The sequence below is a fragment of the Plasmopara halstedii genome, assembly GCF_900000015.1.
Source record: "Plasmopara halstedii genome assembly, contig: Scaffold_555, whole genome shotgun sequence".
NCBI classification, from domain to species: Eukaryota; Oomycota; class Peronosporomycetes; order Peronosporales; family Peronosporaceae; genus Plasmopara; species Plasmopara halstedii.
Genome location: NW_020187475.1, coordinates 1,724,656 through 1,724,962, shown reverse-complemented (window position 1 = coordinate 1,724,962; position 307 = coordinate 1,724,656).

The window sequence follows — 307 nt, the reverse complement described above, 5'->3', positions numbered from 1 at the left end:
GTCGTCTGTGACGGATTTGATCCGCACCGCGTATGCGGGTGATGGGATGTATGTAGCGTTGCTACGGGCTCTAGGGGGCATAGAGTTGGGAAAGTCGGACAAGAAATTGCCATCAAGATTGCGTGCATGATAGCACCGATATTCATTGAATAACGCTTAACCATATTATAGCACCGATTTAACGGATAAACCACGAATTGTGGTTCCTCATGATGAGGATTTGAAATACCACATCCTCTTTGAGGCTCTCGACACGCCACTCAGTGTCATCTCGGTCGTGAGAACTCTGTGAGTCACCACTATTGGA